The sequence below is a fragment of the Agelaius phoeniceus genome, chromosome 9 (genome assembly GCF_051311805.1).
Source record: "Agelaius phoeniceus isolate bAgePho1 chromosome 9, bAgePho1.hap1, whole genome shotgun sequence".
Classification (NCBI taxonomy): Eukaryota; Metazoa; Chordata; class Aves; order Passeriformes; family Icteridae; genus Agelaius; species Agelaius phoeniceus.
This window is the reverse complement of record NC_135273.1, coordinates 22871996-22890105: the sequence shown is the minus strand read 5'-3', so window position 1 is coordinate 22890105 and position 18110 is coordinate 22871996. Positions and strand designations below refer to the sequence as shown.

The 18110-nt window shown below is 39.8% G+C and overlaps 1 protein-coding gene across 27 annotated transcripts in view; it reads left to right on the top strand.

Annotated features, from left to right (window-relative positions):
- The window catches only part of KCNMA1 (potassium calcium-activated channel subfamily M alpha 1), a 414944-nt gene that overhangs the window by 21168 nt on the left and 375666 nt on the right, over positions 1-18110 (top strand). The gene's annotated exons all lie outside the window — the stretch shown is intronic.

The window sequence follows — 18110 nt, the reverse complement described above, 5'->3', positions numbered from 1 at the left end:
CAGGCTCATAGTACGGTGGGAAGCTGAAGCTGCTAAAGAAAATAGGGAGAAAATACAGTCTTAGAAGAGGTGGTAGTACTAAGTACCTAAAAATGATCAAATTGGGAACTTGAGACATTTGGATAATACCTTTCCCTCTTCCTTAATTAGAGGAAGATGGGTTAATCTAAATAAGAGTGAAACCCTGAGACCACACAGTTATATTCAGAAAATAAGAAATCTGAGTGCCTGGACTGGTATTTAAATTTTTTAAAACACAACTATCTCAAATATAGATCAGATCCAAAACTTGTAAGCATGTTTTGACCACAGTCCACCGGTGAGCAACATTCACTGTTGAAGGGAACATCCACTTTATATTAACTATAAAAAGCCTAGAGGCAGAGATAGGGTGTTAATGGTTTTTCACCCCCTCTGGCAGTGCAGTGCATTGGGCAGTGGGTGGGTTCTGCTGCAGCTGTGAGCAGCTCAGGGATTTGTCCCCGTGCCACTGCCCCTGTGACACCACCTGGGGAAGTGTGCCGTGCTCTGCTGCCATGGTCCAGCATGGACCAGGGGAGAACAGGTTGGACCTGTACCTGGGAAAGTGCAGTCTCAGTGCTGAAGACTTCTCAGAATGTAGGTGCAGCTGCAATGCAGAAACTCCTGGATTATGTGATTTATTGCTCAGAAGGCTGTTTGGTAATATAAGACCTAGCCAAGAAATTTAATCTCTTTAGGCCCATGTCTGATGATCGCATTTTGAATTCTTTGTTTTTGGAATGGCATCCAAACAATTCTGACAATGTCATTGTCATTATGTTTATCTGGTTTCCTCTCAGCTTTTAATTTAAGTATTTTTCTAACTTCCTTTGAGTTTTTACTTTATAATTTCTGACAAGGTTCTACAAAATGGATTGAATGTTGTCATTGTGCTCTGATAAAGTTGTCTGTGAAGGATAGCTTCTTTCTGGCTTTCAAGGGACCAAGGTCTATGGGATCTACTCTCTTATTGGCATTGTTCAGTATTTATTTCTCCTTTTTTAATGGCATCTTAATTGGGCTTTTTGCCAGCTTTATGTAGGAAGGTAACAATTTATAGCAGATTTACAGCATTCTAGTGAATGAATTGTAATTTTATTCCTATTGCTTACCTTTTTATGATAATGGAAACTCAGACTTTAGAGTTTACTGCAAAAACACAGAAGGATTTTCCTTGGCTCTGAAACATGTGCACCTTCTGTATTCGTAATTAACAACAGGGATAAAGTGCAAGTAGTGAACGTTGAGAGGGCTGGCTTATTTGTGATTTTCCATTTTGATACATTTACTTAGATTGTATTTTAAGTTCATGCCAATTCCTTCGTGAAACACTTGCAGCCTGAAGGCTCAAAAATCTCTCTCTGCATGCAAGTCTTCTAAATGTCTAAATTCTATATGAATATTCAACTTGTCTATCAACTTTTGCTTCTTGAGTATGATTTATGTAGGAGAAAGTGAAAACTTTCCAACTCTGCTTTACAGATTTTGTTGGCTATAATTTTCAAGTCTTAAAGCTGCCTTTGTTAGCATGTAGTGAATTAACTGTACTTGGAAATGATCTATCCAGCATTGGAAGATGCCTTACAAAGTGCATGTAAATAAGAAAGAAGAATGTAAACCATAAAATTTTAGACAAATCTTGAAGTAGACATGATCCTGTTTGCTTTTCTTGAGGTTGATGAAATTCTTGCAGGCAAAAGCATTGAGTGTGGATCTTGGTGTTTTGGAAGAGAATTCTTCATCTGTTCTTGCACTTGTAATGATGCTGTATATACCTGAACCTATGTGAAGATCTTGATATTGTAGGCACCAAAGCATATTAGACTGTCTTTGAAAACTCTTAGAATGAAGCCCTGGTTTTGTTGGGGGTAGATTTTCTTAACTTCAGGGAAGGAAACATAATGATTTTTACCTTTGGTTTGGCTCCTCCTTGCCCTATTCCTGAGGCAGCTGTTGAAGCTGCCAAAAAGCACTGAGTCAGAGGTTTGCACTGACTAGTCTGCTGTCGATACAATATCACATTTGCTTTGCAGAAGTGCCAGCTTACAGAGTGGCATTTCCTGTTGGAGTGAGCAGAAGAATGGCAGGAGACAAAATTTACACAGCTGTCTAATGAATATGCTAAAACGTTTTGAGTTATTTTAAAATGTGGCTCTGAAATTCCCCATTTAGCTTATGCAGTTGTGAGGAAATAAATGCAACTGCCTACAACGTGGTGAAACACTTCTGGAAGTTGCTTTTCCCAGCTGTACTACTACAAGGTCACTCGCTGAGCCTCTGCCTGAGGGGAGGGAGTAATTGGTGTCTATGCAAGGGTTCATCTCACCCTGTTCTCTCTTTTACTTACTCTGTGTTTTCTACTCTAAAATCCTTCCCATGTTATCCTTCCACCTTTATGAGATAATTACTTCTGACTTGGAAATCCAAGTCCCTGACTTGGAAAAGATGGCACCATTGGTTCTGCTTTGTCTTGACTGGGCATATTGGGTGCTTTTACCAGTTCTTTAGTGACTCTTAATGAGTTGAACTCCCCAGTAGCCAGAGGGAAGTGCAGGGCAGAAGACCTGCATGGAGACAATATGTGGATGTATAAACAGGGGGAGTGTGGCCAACCTCGGGGCTCTGCCAGTGCAAGAGAGGACAGTTTATAGTGACCTGGGCCAGATTCGATGAAAGGCAGCTGAGGGGAAAGTGCAGGATCTGAAACAAATAATGCTGAGGATGCAGACTCCAGCACTGGTATTACTGAGGAGCAAAGTGCTGTAAGCCTGACTGCGAGGGAACAAAAATGTGAATGCCAGTACCACAGCTAATATGGATCTTCAGCTTCTGCCAGGATAGCAGGGCATGTGTGAATGGATGTGGGCAAAAGGGGAGCAGGGATGTAATGCTGAGCAGGGAGGAGAGAGCTGAGTAATGGGGTGATTTTGCAGCTGTCATAACAAAAGATACACTGCATAAAGCTATGAAAACAAAGTTATTGGGTGATACAGTGCTGCTTTTTGCAGCGTCTGTATAGCCTAATTCTGCATGTACTGAATCATAAATGCTTGCATGCTTCTTGTGTGATTCAGCTAAAGAATTCTGACCCAGAAGTTTCTCTAGGTACAAAATATGAAATAACTAGAAAGAAATGAAATAAAGCCAATTTAGATATATTGGTTGTTTTATTCAGTGCAAGGGGCATTTACAAAGTATATGAATGCACTTTATGCTGTAGAATTAATTGTTCAAGCTGTTGATATTAGTGTTCCAGAAAAAAGTCAAAATTGTGTAGACCTTTAATTTATATACAAAAAACCACTGGTGAGACTATTTATGTACATTTGATTATTAATGCATGAAAATAGCACTAGTTTATGTTTTCTTGAATTTGTCCTTATTCGTGTCTCACTTTTGCTTTCAGGATCCAATTTCACAAAAGTTGCAGAAGCAATAATCAAAAATTTTATTTTAAAATGGTTGAAATTTATCAGGTTTCATGCATGATGTGGAAGTTGAGTAATTGGATAGCAGGGAAAGAAGATGCTGTGTGATCTTGGACTTGCTGCTTTGTGGAATATGCATCTCCCACAATATATACTTGTCTTCTGTAAGCTGTTTTTTTTTTTTTTTCCTCTAAAATATACAGGCATTACAGGCTAAGGTTTTTTTTTTTTCTTTGTTTTTCTGTATATATGTGGCACTAGAATGTATGCAGATGAAGCAAAGTTTTCTTATTGCCAGCTAGGGAGAGACTTGCAGTGTTGTGAGGATGTTCCTGTTTTTCTGCTGTGGTTTTGCATTTGATCACCTGCCATGTTGCACATACCTAGGCTCTCTGTGTGAAATGGTTTGATGGGGCAGTGCTTGCATTCTGGGCAGGATAACGTGCAGCAGCTGAAGGGCAGTGGCAGCCAGGATTGAGGTGAGCTGCCAGTTTTCCATGGGTTGTGAGTACCCTGTTGTGTCAGAAGGCTCCTCTCACTTTCTCTGCCTCAGGACTGTTCCTGTGCCTGCTGATAGCAGGAGGGGGAAAGGAGGCATCTGGACAGGCTTGGAGCTAAAGCCATGCTGCCTCCACCTCCATCTGCATTCAGTTGTCATAAATATTTCCTGTATGAATGCAGCCTCTTTGGTCCTATTCCTTCAATCTGAATGTAAACAAAATGTATGGGATGGAACAGCATTGAGGATTTCCTTGTCTACCCAGCTGGAAAACCACATCCATTCTGGCATGAGCTGGAGGAAGCTATGGGCTCACATCCTGATGAGGTTTGAGTAATTGGTTGGGAATTTATAGCCTCCTTCCTTATTACGCTTGAGGTGGATACTTGTTTTATTCATCCTCTTCCATTAGATCCCAGCTTGAGTCAGTCATGCACAGAAATGCTGGCTGTGATTGGTTTTTGGAGACAGTGGGCTGTTGCAAGCTCTTGCTCCATTTCTATGGAATATTTTTTTTTTTTTTGCATATTTTCCAGTTGAAGCCTATTATACCTACAGGGGCGTGTGAGGTGTGGGTTTTGATTTATTTAACTGTGGTCATACTTCTGATGACTCTTTCACTGTCGGCAGTCACTGACACATTGAGTCTCCAAGGTGGAGGGGTTGCTTCTAGTGGTTTGGACAGCCCTAAAAGTGCTCCTTTTGTATATGCCTATGCATTCTCCTGTTTCAAGGGGATAATGCAATGTGCAGCATACAGCATAATCATGTTGCTATTCCTGTGCCTCTTTTTAATTTGTAGATCAGTAATTTTGAGTATATAGGTGCAAACATAATGAGAAAATAAATTAACAGTAATAGGAAAGATGTGAGTTACTTATAAATAAATTATCTTTTCAAATGTCATGCAAGTAACAGGGGAATTTTTGCACACAGCATGAATTTCTATCTGCTTTTGCAGGGTGGCCTACTTCTTGGAAAAAAAAGTTTTTAAGAGAGTTTTAGCATTTAAGAGCAGTAGGGATCTTTTTATATATGTGTGTAGAAGTAATTGCTAATCTAAACTGTGAATGATTGGCAGATGATGGAGAAGAAACAGTGTTCTAAAGTTTAAATAGCATCAATTTCTCACTACAGCGCATAAGGAGGACCACAACCAAAGTAATATGACATAAGTTGGAGGGTTTTTTTCTATTTTTATTAAGTCCATGCCTAGGCTGTAACTCTTCACCACTGACAGCAGCACAGAATGTGCTACCTGTTTAAATTTCTTGTCATGGCATAGATGAGCAAGGAACAAGGAGAGCGCTGATGGCTGTAACCTCAAGTAGAGCAGAATGTAGAACAGGGTACTAGAGATTTGATCTATAGTCTCATTTCTAGCTGAGAAGAAAAGAAACAGCATGTCATAGATAATATGACATAAAAAGTAAGTTAAAAATATCTTTTAAAGTACTTAAATAGCTAATACCTGTACTTGAAATTATATGTTTTATATGAAGGCCATTTGGAAACACACAGGGCAAATGCCCTGTGACAGGATACCAAGGAGAAAAGTAATCTCTAATAATAATTTAGAGTACTAAAAGTCATCTGAAAAATCTTCCATGTACATACTGCTAACTGGGACTACAGCCCTATTTTTTTATCCTTTCTGGAGCTTTCAGCACCTTTTATATCATCAGCTGAGTAGCTAAGATATGAACAACCACAAGACTTGGATCTTGGGGGTGGAGAGTGCAGTAGTGAGGAGCACCACTCATTTATTGACAGCATCAATATTAGTTACCAACACTGTAATTCTTGTTATATGGAAACTGGAATAAGCAGCATTTTTGTATTTGAATGTTTTCATGTCTTCGGTGTGTGTGCACTATGCTTTGGTCTCTTCAGAGTTATTTCTGGTTTTCTTCCAGGACAGAACTTTTTAGCAGTTTGCTGTCTGTGGGGTATGTGTATGGGGTTTTTTAGTGCTTTTCTTTGGTTGGTTGGTTGCTTTTGTTTTTGTGGTTTCATTTGTTTGTTTATTTTTAAATTCCTGACTTCTGCCTCAAGATTCTTTTCTGGGTTTTTTAATAATAAAAGTTATTCCCTAATGGACAGCTCTGTTAGGGAGAAGTCTGTAGCTGGTGAGCACAAAGTGTGTGCTGCTGGACTTTTGGTTAGCATCATTAACTTTGTAATGTTACAGCTAAGAGATTTTGTTCCTGATGCTGGGGTTCAGCCTGATGGGCTGTCTGGAAGTGGCTTCAAAGTGCTGTTAGTTTTCTGAAGTGTTAGTATTTTTTTTAGTAGTTAGTATTTTGTTAGTATTCTGTAGTTACCTCACCATAGTGTTCCAGTGAAACAGCAGGACAAGGCAAACTGAGAATAGTGTGGAACAGCTCTGTTTTCAGAGCTCACATCTATACTGTGGTGAGTATGATACACTCACCCAGACTGGCGTGGAAGAACATTTTTAATTCCCTCAGGAAGCAGAAGTCACTGTGTAGTCATCTGGCAAACTGCTCGAGTTCAGATGACGGGGCTGTTGGTTTATAAATCACCAACACCCCATCAGGGGACCGTGAAGATGGGGAAGAAAGTGCAGTGGAGGTGAATCACAAGGGCCCCACCAACAAACATTTCTTAGGTGGAAAGAATGTGTGCGGTGGTGAATCACCAGCTCCACCAAAAGTCTGTGTGTGCCTGTCCTAATGTTTGTGGGATGACGAGTACCGGTAATGAAAACCTCAGTAAGTAAAAATCAACACCTCTGTAGAACACACTCTAAGGTTCTGGGCCAGTATTTTAAACCTGACTTATTTCTGTCTAACTACAAGAAAATGTACTTTTAAGAGACTCAGTTTTTTGCTCTCTAGTTCTTAAGAATTTTTTTTTTTTGAGGTATCATTTTTATCTGCCCAGGTTCTCACCTGTATTTTTGGTGTCTATGGTGCTGTGGTTGATTTAGTGGCAATTTGAATAAAAGCCTTCACATTCTACATTTTTTTCTCTTCATTCAGTGGAGTAAATCAAAAATGTTACCTGATTTTTTGCTCTATGATATTTTAGCCTAAGGTTGACAAAAACATACATGTGGTGATAAATATAAAGGCTGATGTAATTCTCACATTAGTCTGTATCAAAGTAAAAGAGACTTGGTGCAAGAATTTCCTAAGTAACATTAGGATTGGCCAGATAACTGCATGCCTCCAGCTTCCTCATTGCTCCTCTGTGCTTCATAGATCACCTGTGCTCCTTCCACAATATTGCTGCTTCTCACCTGTCCCAGTCAGTGGCCATCTTCTAGTCCTAATAAGGTGTGATCCGCAAGAGGAATGCTTTGTCTCGGCAATCTTGATTCATGGTAGTTTCTAAATTTTTAATTTCTAAACATATTGGACATTTGAGTGGCAATAGTGATGCTTGTTTCAGTTTCCAAGAGGACTTGCCTATAGTTAAATGGGGTGCTAATGGAAGTTAGGTAAAAGAAACTAGGATTTACCTTATGGTAAGGTACAAGGTCTTGGGTATGTGAAACATTAAAAATTCTTCATTAATTATTGTTAAAATTGAATAGACCTCATTAAATGAAAATATTATATGATTAGAAATTACTAGCAAATGTGCAATCTAGACAGCATTGTCTTGGAGCATTTGTATGAGGAGAAAGCAGAATTGGCCTTAAAATAAGGGATTTTGTTAACTAACTGAGCTTTTCCAGCAAGAAATATGTTCAAAGAAAGTGATGTTTACATGTCTATATACTGTTTCTTAATGAAAAAGAAAACCCAAAGAAGAAAAGAGAAAAGGAATAGTTGCAACCTGACCAGAATCAATCTTCTTTCAAGAGCAATGTGTTCATTAGGAAGGGTGTTTTTTTCCCCTGATCTTGGGGATTGTTCTTGGAGCACAGTGGAGAATGTAAGGACTTGAGGAATATCCAGGAATTTGTGATGGAAGGATGATGAATGTGGGGAATAGAATGTAAGAAAATAAAGATAGTGCAGAAGGTAATCTCACACCTGAGGAGTTGCAGCTGTACCAATCACCAAAGATTGGGAACAGGCCTGCCCTTAACAGGCCACAGCTGTGTCCAATAAGAAGAGGAGTGCTACAAAAGAGTGGGTTAGCTGGGTGAGGAGAGAGATGGAGTTTGTTGGATGTACGGTGAAGAAGGAGTCAGTGCTGTGAGGAGCTGCCCATGAGACATCACCAAGAAGGTATTGAACTTTTGCAATGAGATGACAACAGATGAAGGCTTTGCAAAATGCTAAGATGAGTGACTCTGGTAGTGAGGAGTCCTTGTTGTTATAGAGAAGGGTTTCTGATAGCCTTAGGGACATTGTAACGTGGTGTTTGGGCTGTTAATGCCCTGCCCTGTTCCAGGGGGAATTCAGAGTGATGACCTCTGGGCTGGAGCTGCTCACAGGGGGCTGTGATGTGTGCAGGCTGTGGAGCTGTGGGAGCTGCTGAGATGCTCTTGTGAAGTGTGCTGTGCTTTGGCCAGACATGTGTTCCAAGCAGTGTGAACTCAGTATCTACATGTCAGTAGTGGTGACTCTCCTGCATGTGTGCAGTGTGCCAGGAATGGCTTGGCATTGCTTGGATGGAAACCTCTTTCATCTTGAGAGTCACCTGTTCCAGAGGCAGCTGGGGAGTGATTCCAGCTCTGGGAGCACTGGTGAGCTTGTGTAAGCTGATTCCTGTGTGATTCCTGGCTGATTCCTCACCCAATAGCAGAGGACTCCTGGCTTGTCTCATGTCTGGCAAGTGGGTTACACTTTGGAACAAGTGGAGCTGCTCTCCCTGTCTCAGCAACTGTTTGTGGCAAAATGAGGATGTTGGAGAGGAACAGAATTCCTGTACTATGCTTTTCCTTAAAGAGGTGCTGCACATGCAGAACCTTTGTTTCAGCTGCTCTTAATATTTGAGTAGTGACCTTTAAGTAGGTGCTGCTTTCAGGGAGGTGATATGAGCACAGCTCACACACATTGATACGCTTGCTTTATCTATGCTCATGTTTACATGCTGACTTTATAACTTGCTCATGTACATAATATATCTATATCTGCTTTACTTACATAAAAAGTAGTGTGTAGGGTATTCCTTTTTGTAATGGCAAGAGCTAATCCTATTAAGCGTACTTAGCTGCTTCTGAAGTGGGGTTTTGTGATACCATGCTTACACATCTTTTGAATATGGTTGAGGAGAGAAAGCTGAAGAAAAGCATTTCTATTTGCTTTTTAAGGAATAGCTGTACAGCATAAAGACAACTTGTGTTTATTCTTTAAAAAAATATCCCCCAAAGTCACAGTTACATCTTTCCCTCACATCCTATTTTTCCATCATCACAACTCAACTTTTTTTTTTCATTTTAAAGAACTTGCTTAACATGCCTGCTAGTTTTTTGAATGACTGTGTAATGGATGTCCAGATCTATATATCAGAACAAAATTATTTATTTTCTTTAAATAGAAAGAAAAAGAAAGCTGTGTGTGAGTTTTTTGACTTTATATATACACACACGCATATATGCACGGTTGGAAAAGAAGTATTATTTCTAATCTCATATGAAGCAGACTTTTTCTTTCATTCTTCACCTTTTCAATGATGTAGAGCGTTAATTTTCGTGTAGTGATTTGCCCCCACCCAGTCACTTGGCAGTGAATTGGTATTGCAGCATAGAAGCCTTCAGCTGTGTTTCAGGGCACAGGTTAGCTGATAGGAAAGCTCTTTTCAAAGTCGGTGCAGGTGAAAACTCATTGTGAATAAGTGGTGAGTTCATGTTTGCTTTCTTTTTGCATAAATTCTGGTTAAAAAACCCCAAACAAACTATGACAGACATTTTTATATGTAGAGACATATACATGTAGGTCAAAGGGAAATATTGGCTTTTTAATAGCTTGACATGTTGACATTTTAGTAAGACTTGTAACTCTGAAATTAGCATTTGTTTATTTTAAGAGAAGTGCTGGGAGTTGATTGCTGCAGGAAAGGGGATTTTGCAATTCCATGTTCTCATATGGGCTTTAACACAGGTAAAACTACTGGAAGACAAGAAGTATTGCCATTTATGTGAAGCTTTTTTTGGCATATTTCAGTCTAGGATCATAGTAAAACCACCAGTGTATATCACAGGCTACTAAGTGGCAGATGCCAGATAATGATTCTCACTTGTTGCTGCTGATTTGAACTGATAATCTAATTCTGATCATATTTTAGAAGGGCCAGATCATGTTTTTCTAGAGCATGTAGTGCATCTAGTGCTTTTTCATTAGTCTTGTAGATCTAAGAGAATGAGTGATGTAAGAGATGAGAGGGATTTTATGCATTCAAAAGCAAGAACAATATTATCTAGCAGTTTCAGGTAAAATGTGGAATCCAAGGTTCATTTGAAGCTCATCTCAATTAGCAGTGTTCACTTTTGTGCTTTTAACTCTAATGGTTTAATTTAGTTTTATTCCAAATGTAACTCCCCAATATCCTAATTGAGGATGCTGTAAATAGGACAGCTGCCAGTGCAATGCCATCCCTGACTTCTCATTCCTGTTTCACTGTTGTGAATGCTGTTTCTCTCAGAACATCTTGGCACTGGAGTTCAGCGTTCATTTACTGGTGCTGCCATGAAATGTCATTTAATTCTTGGCTTTAATGTAACCATGTTTATTAAAACTACCTTCAGAATGCTTTTGGAGATACCTACAGGTCATTGGTGTTAGTCCAGCTAGTGTTTCATCCTGAGTGTAATGAAAACAGTGAAAGAATAATGAATGTGATTGAGAATGAGTAAACCCCTCAAACTGACCCAACAAAGAAAACACAATATGAAATTTATGGCCACACTGGCATGTGACTGTAGTTGAGATGAAAATTACACAGTGTAACTGTGTCTCATGCATATAATATGTCCTCTTAACATTTAAAAAATTAATAGAGCTAAGAAGATGTTTGGATTCAATGCATTTAAAGCAGTGTAAGCAGTTTGATGCCACAGTCTGTATCCTGTTGCTAAGAACACGCTTTGTAATAGGCTCACAGCACAAAGAAGTAAAAAATGCAGGTAGATTTGTACTTGTGAGAGGTTAACTAAAAAACCAGCTGCGAATGTGAGTAACCTATGAAATGTAAGAAAAGAAAATGCATGCTTGTAAAACAAAGACTTTATCAGGATTTCCTCACCTCAAAATGGGTTACCTGGACACGAATCAGAGAAAAGCAGGTTGCTGCTTTATGAAAAGTGAAGTGCTGTTCATTTAATGGCTGTGCTGCCAAAGACCTGGTTGTGGATGAGGGTTATGCTGTATGCTTGCAGCACTGGGCACTGTCATCCTTAGAAAAGTGATCTATAATATGCTGGTTAATTTATTTAAAGCTTTGGAACATATTCTGTTAATACTACTTGGCTGACTTTCTGCAAGTTGCCTTGTAAAGCAGAGTAGGGAAATGGTGACAGCTCCTCCAAAATACGTTTTAGTTTTTTTGGCTAATGTTTCATGTGTTTAAGCCCTGCAGTTTTTTTGGTTTTTTCTCCTAGAAGTAATAAAGATTTTTTTTGTTATTTTTCTGAATTAAACCAGAGACTTCCATATTATCATGACTTTAAGGATACTGAAGATAATTTCCCACATATCACCAGAGCAGAAGGTGACATGGTCAGATTGGATGGTCTAGATCACCAAGCTCCTTTAGATTTTAGATAATATACAAGTACAAAATACAATTGAAGTTACAGTCTTTTAATTTATGGCTTTCCCCTATTATTGCAAGGATGTGTAAGGCCACTGTCACTGGTGGAGTGGCTATGGAAGTGAAGTTTCTCTGTAGCATAGCTGAATATAAACATTTGTGCTGCCCTGGCTGCCTTCAATTTGTTCTTAAGAATCCTTCATTTGATTATGTGACTGATTGCCCTGGTGGATTATCTCTGGTCAGCTGAAGACTGTACCTGAGCAGCTACATGAGGCATGCAGGGAGCCTCTGAATTGTCACTGTGGGGTATTGGTAAAATATTTTGTTTTATTGAGAATAGGACAGATTATCTCTCTGAAGCTGGTCTCTTCCCTATAACTATCGATAGCAAGCATATTTTGATGATGGATTTGGCCTAGTTCTTGCACTGAGTGGAAGATCAGGGCTCATTAAGGAGCAGGATTCCTAATTGCCTGTCAAGCGCATCCCGTTCTGTTGTGTTTTGAGAGTTAAAGTCTCCATCGCAGTAATTGGTGCTTGCTCCCAGCTCAGTTCCCTCGTATGGTTGTCTGCCAGTCACAACCTGCCCTGACAGCTTTTGCTGTTTCCTGATCAGGCATTGTGGAGGGATTCAGCTGGTATTATCAGTTCCATATGTAATGTATGGCAGGACAGAAATTACAGATAGTTGAAATTACATTTTTACAAAAACCTACTTAATAAAGTGGATTTGTGTTAGAATGCTATTCTGGACTGGCTTTTAGCTAATGTATTGTAATGGGAGTGCTTGAAATAATAAAAAGTTGTCAAAAAATGTATCCACCTTTAGCATAACTCTATCATAGCAGCAGTGCCAGCCTTCCCAAGAGCCCACAAGCAGCAGCAGCCTGTAGCATTAGAGCAGTTACAGAAATGCTAATACCTGAATATCAGGAGACTGTTATTAAGTCAGAGATGCCATTCTTCAAGGTCACTTCCAGGGGCTTCTTTGTGCCTCTTACAAATCATTACCACTTACAGTTAAGATCATCTTAGGGGGGAAAATGAGAAGGGCTGATCTGAATCAAAAAGGGAGGTAATCTAGAAAAGCAAGACTGCTGCTATTAAGAACATAGATTAAAACATATCTCTACTTATATTGCCATTTCATTTAAGCTAAAATAAATATACATTTATGTATATATATATGTACTTACACATACTCTAATAGCAGCAGCATTTTTGTTTGATTTGTGAAGTTATAGTCTAATTAGTACACAAATGTCTTCTCTAAGTGGTTTGCAGACCAATTGGAATAGGCACATAGCACAAAGGAAAAGATCAGCAGGAAGGACAGTGGGATGGCAGACAACTGATGTGTTGTGGCCACTTTGAGTTTTGGAGTGGACGTCTTTGAAAAAGAATAACCTAAGGGGCAAGGAAACAGAAAGAGGATAAAAAGAAAATCTTTGAGAGACGAGACAGTACCTGAATCCTTTCACTGGTGCTGTGATTTGGAGCTTTTTCTTGATGTCCTGGGATGAAACCCCAGAGATGGACCAGGACTTGGTGGTTTGTGCTGGGGGAGGATGGAAGATGTAGAAAGGACAGGTCAGAGTGGGCTAACAGTGCTGGCAAAAGAACAGGATGAAGCAGTGGCCCCTGCTTCATGGCTCTCAGAAGTTGTCCTCTGTCCATGAGCCTCTTGGTCACAGCAGTGGTGGGCAGAGGCAGCCTGGCTTTGCAAGGTCGAGCAGTCAGTCATGGCTGTTCTGCTGCTCCCATGTGTTTGCTGTCCAGGGCAATTTTTCTGCTTTATCCCTGCCTAGAATTGACTCTGCTGGAGGAGGTTGCTGTTCAAATTAACTTAGATGCTACCAGAGGCCTACTGATAATAAAGGATTGAGGTGTGTGTTGAAAGAGTGCCAAGTCTACTTTGTTAGATTGTAAAAGCAGTCAAAATTCTGTTTGCAAAAAATGACTGGAGCATGCAGTGTGGCAAATGTGTGGCTTCTGCTGCTGGAATTTGAGCATAGTGTGCTGATGATAGTGTGACTAAAAAGACATGAATATTTAAAAAGTATTGAAAAGAGATAGGAATGAGATTTGTAAGTGCGAACGTCTTGAAGTCAAAGTAGGGAAGCTTTTAAAAGGCAGAAATGGGATTGCTTAGATATCAAACTGGTTTTATTGTATGCCACTTTGATACTTGAAACAAGCTAGAGAATTCTCTTGGGGCAAAGCTGGAACATCCAGGCTTAGTGAGTGAAAAATAGTAATTTGGTTCTTGCCATGGTCAGACCTGCCTTGTGATATGGAGTGTGACACAGTGAACCTCAGCTGAGAATGTGGTGGTTGTACCTCCTTTCCACTCAGTTTCTAGGAGATTCTGGATGTAAGGTTGTACTATGTTTTCTGTGCTGGGTTTCTTGGCTGCATCATGCTCACCTGTTGAGGAGAGGTGTCCTTGAGCAGCAAGGTAAGTATCCACACAGAACCAGCTAATCACTGCAGGAGGTTTGCTGCACATTCTAGTGCAGATCCATCCTGAAATCTTTGGTGCCTTTTGCACAGGTCACCTGAAACAGGAATATTACCAGTCTGGCAGGAGCCCAGCTGAGGCAATAACATGCATCATCAAATACTTACATAATGCTGTCACTGGAATAGCTAATGTTTTTTTTTCTTGTTATCTGGCCTAGCTCCTTGCATGACATATAGATTAGTTTTATCTGCACTTTGTGAAATTAGAAGTAACAAAACCTGAAATAAAAAGTAGCTTATCAGCTCCTGTTCTGCAGACACAGAAATGAAAACTGTGTAAATATTGGCTATGTTTCAGCATCCTGTATTAGGAAACATGGCATGCAAATGAGTATGGGGAGAATGAATAGGGGATTGTACTTTTAACACAAAAGGGCTGAGGGAAGAGACATGGCTCTGCATGAGTACAGCTGAAAGGTGCATCCAACTCTGCCAGTGCAGCATGGAGCCCACTTTTCAACCTATACTGTTTGTGCTGCCCAGATTTTTAGGTTTGTAGGTTCTCAGCTCTGTAATGATCAGCAGGTCCAGCTCTGTGTTTTCAGACAGAATTCCCCCCTCACTTTTTAGAAGTATTAGCATCCTGCAGTGGTAGAGAGTATGGTTGTTTGCCAGTTTATGCACTGCTGTTGGATCAAAGATAAAATTACCAGTCAATGAAATAGGAAGTCACTTTTTTGGTGTCCTAGCTACTTATTTGGTTCTCCCAATAGATTTTGGTTTTTTTAGTGTTGGGAATAGTGTTTATGAGCAGTACTCGTCACTGTCTGGGTCTCTCTGGTTTATGCATTGTAATGGTGCAGAAAGTCATGCCTTTGAGCACATGGTTCCAATAGATTCTATTTGTGTCACTATATATTTTTCTGTCAAGTGTGTGCTAGTATCTCTATACTCAAAATTTTGTGTAAATATAGGGTGTTTCAAAATAAGGAGACCCCTTTGAACCTTTTAATATAATGAACACCTTGGGGAAAGTGCTTTTTTTTTTTTTTTCTCTTTAAGAATTTAAATAAAGTTTTTGAAGGTGGGTAGAATTAATCAATGACAGTAAAAGGTACCTAGATCTATGGACCAGATAATAACCTGAAATGGATGTTACAGGTTACAAAAATAGCTCTGGGCCTGATCAAGTAGTTTTCCTTAATGGAAGACAGGCAACTAACATCTTCTGACCCTTGGGAACGAGCTGCCTTGCTCAGCTTTTGCAGAAAATATCCCACAATTTATAATTATTTTGTTAGATACTCAAGAATGAGTATGTTCTCCGTTGTTGCGAAGCAATTTTGAACTCAGATCTCTGACCTAAAGTTAGACTGCTGCTCTTCAGTGTTGCAAATTGAAGTGAGGCAGTTTTGCTCCCTGCGATCTCATCATGCCAAACCACTTCTATTTATACATGCACACCATCTTTAGAAATTCAGTAGGGCGTTTGTAAGGAAATGCCTGCTGCTTTGGCAGCTGGGTGGGGAGGAAAGGAGGTACTGAACTGTGTTTTTCTGCAGACCCTGTGAAATTACTCCTGGTGGGAGACCTGTGTGTTCTGAATAATCAGACTGCCTGCCTTTGCAGCAGTTACAGGTGGGCCTGGAGCTGGTGGGGACAGTGTTGCTAACTTTAAACTAGACAGCCTGGTAATCACAGAAATGTAGCTATGGCAACACAGAGCTCTGCTTGGCCTAGGCACTTCTTCTGGGCCAGTTTTGGAGCCCATGTGGAACTCCAGGCTTTCATAGTTATGCTCCCAGCAGTACTTGGCATAGATGGTTTTAAGTTAACAAGATGCATCTCCTCCTGAGAGGGGTGTGGGGCTTCCCCACCGTTTGGGATGGATCAGTCAGGCTTGCTGAAGGAGAGCTGTCCATGCTGGTGTCTTCATTCAAGCCTTCAAGGTAGTTGGAATATTGATAGGTCTATTACTATGTGTATATTATGAGTTTTTGGGACGAGTGTGTCTGGCAAGAGGCCAGACAATCTTTTTGTGCAGTGCAGCCTTTGTTAGTCTGGGTCTGATCAATCAGCCCCTTGGAGGGGAGGGAAGACTTTTCTTCCCTGAGAGCAATGAACTTGTTCAGGTAGAACAAGCTTCAGGAGTACTAGGGGGAAGCAGGGACACAGCTGGAGAGATAGGAATTAGGGATGCTCACAGCAGGAAGACCAATCAAGATAAATTGTGGTGAAGAGGGACCTTGCCTTCCCCTAAGAAGCAGACTTAGAGAGCCAATTATAACACTCCAGTCAGAATGTGGATCCTTGTTTCAACTTGAGAAACAACCAGGAGTGGATCAATTAGAAAACGAGGCTGGCAAATGGGTCATGTCCTTTCCTTTTCCCCATCTGCTGCAGCAGATGTCTATCTTTTGCCTGTTTGTTTTAGTTATATTGAAGCTTTGCTATAGTAGTTTTCATCCTTTTAGCAACTTCCAGCAAGTTCACTTTTGTAAATATAGCCCTGAAGTAGAATCCATGGAAGCAGCCAAATCTCAGTTCGGTTATATTTGCCTCAGCTGTCAAGTACTGTTGAAAGAAAGGAAGAGAGTGCTTAGATCCATGTTGGGAGAGCTACTTGAAATTATTGGGAGCAGTGATGGGAAAAGCAACTGCCTTTGGTGCTGGTGGGGAAGGAACATGCCACTTGGTTGATCTTGCACTGTTGTTTTGCTTTCAAGAAAGGGTGATTGAGTTCTGTCTCAAGAGAGGCTGGACCCATCCTGGATCTTGTCCTAATGATTTTTACTTAAATGTTTTCTTGTAGCAGTAATGTCATCTGCAGATTTGTTCTGCTATCACATGAGAAATACCAAGTGCAGTGTTTTTTGATAAATTACTTTCCACTATATACACAAAAATAAGAAGTCCCTAGTTTATAACTATTTTCATTTTATTGCATCTTCTCAAGGGATACATGCACATTTTGTTTTAGTTTTCCTACCCGACTGGGAAAAGAAACTCATTACTTATTCAATTAAATTAGTTTCTATAAATTAATCAGGAATAATTGTGTTTATATGGGCCAAGACTTCCTCAAGGGGGCATTAAATGGGTAGTGATTTAAAATATATTTATTTAGAAATCAATGGCAGTGATTTGAAGCTACCAGTTGAAATGAGTGTGGATGGCAGTAGTGCACCAGTTTGTCAGATTTATTACAAGAATTGTGGTAAATCAAAGAAATGTTGTTAATTTACTTTAACAAAGAATAAGCAAATAACAAGCACAGTAGGTTTGCTAAGCCACAATATTGAGTCTTCTTGAAACTATTTAATGAAATACAGATCTGATTTAGAACTAAAGAGTATAGGTGGGGATTCATCCTTGCAGAACAGCAAGCCTGCAATCCTAATTGAGACCGCAGTGTGTGTCCCAGGAGTCCAATTCCATAACTGCTTTCTGTGGCAGCTTCTGGCAGTGTAGCTGTCCTGTTGGGTGAGTGTGTGTGTGTGCAGATATAAAATACCTAAAGCTCGCTTATGGAAGTCAAGCTGTGATGCAGCAACGATATGAGAAATTCAGTCTCATGTCCTTTGTTCAGAGAGTCGAGTTACATCTGCTACCTGCTGTTTTGCCTGTCCCTTGCGCTGGACATGTAGCTCTTTTTCCATCTGATCCTCATTCTTCTTTTCTACTCTCCCTGCTATTTTTACTATCTGTCAATCCCTCTCACTGTTCTGCCCTGATTCTTTTGGCTGATGGGATACTCCTCTAACAGTTATTTTTTTTGCTGTGTAGTAAGTAAAACTAAACCCAAATGAAACAATTTGAATGGGTTTGTATAAACTTATATGCAATAAATACACAGTTTAAATTATATCCAGCACAAAACAGAAAATATAAAAGAAAAAAATCAATAACCTGATTTCTGGGGCAGTTTTTATCCAAAATTTGTCTAATCCTTTGACTTTACCAGAGATACTGAATATAAGTGAGTTGCTTTTTTTTTCTTGTGTTTTATTTCTTTTACCTAATCT